An 821-nucleotide genomic window follows, 5' to 3' on the forward strand; every position below is an offset into this window, starting at 1 on the left:
TTTTTTTATCTGACCATTTCCTAATTCATTAATATCAAATTTAATCAATAATCTTATCTATACCATAACATATCTTCCAGCATGATGATGGGCAACCGCTTGGCGAGAAGCCTGGACAACTGCCAAGGAGTCAGGTCCATCGAGATGCAAGGCCATCCTATCTTAGCCTCCATAATCCCGTGCTCATACATAAAAGGTTAGTCTGTGTCAAATTTCGGAGGTATATGTATTTCTACATCAAACGTCTATGACAGTTGCAGTTTATGAAGCGTATATACTCTGACATAAACAGGTCAATTTATGTCCCTTGTAGTTTCGTAAACATGAGAGGTCAGTTTATGTCACGTGCAGTTTAGTAAAGGTATATACTACAATGACAATTCATTATTTTTATAATTACTATATTAATTGTCATTCACATTTCTAAGACTTTTGTAATCCTACTTAACTGTTAGTCTATGTCACTTTTGATCTCAGAAGTACATATATTCCTACATAAAACGTCCATATATTTCACTTGCAATTTCGGAAATATACATTCTCTGCATAAATTCTCTTGTATATAATTGTTCATGTTAAATAACTTTGTTACGTGCGTGTGTGAATGCATAAATAAATAGGTGTTTATGAATTTATGCAAGAAGAGTTTTATTGAGCTTAGCTGTGCATGGACGGGTGTAATTATAGATAAACGATCAAACGGTTACATAGAAAAATATATAGAATGGTTATATCGTGCTTATAAGTTTGTACTAGAAGAATTCCGTATGTATGGTTGTGTATACCCGTAGTCTATAATAAACATGCATGCCAATAAAAAG

The sequence above is a fragment of the Penaeus monodon genome, chromosome 24 (assembly GCF_015228065.2).
Source record: "Penaeus monodon isolate SGIC_2016 chromosome 24, NSTDA_Pmon_1, whole genome shotgun sequence".
Classification (NCBI taxonomy): domain Eukaryota; kingdom Metazoa; phylum Arthropoda; class Malacostraca; order Decapoda; family Penaeidae; genus Penaeus; species Penaeus monodon.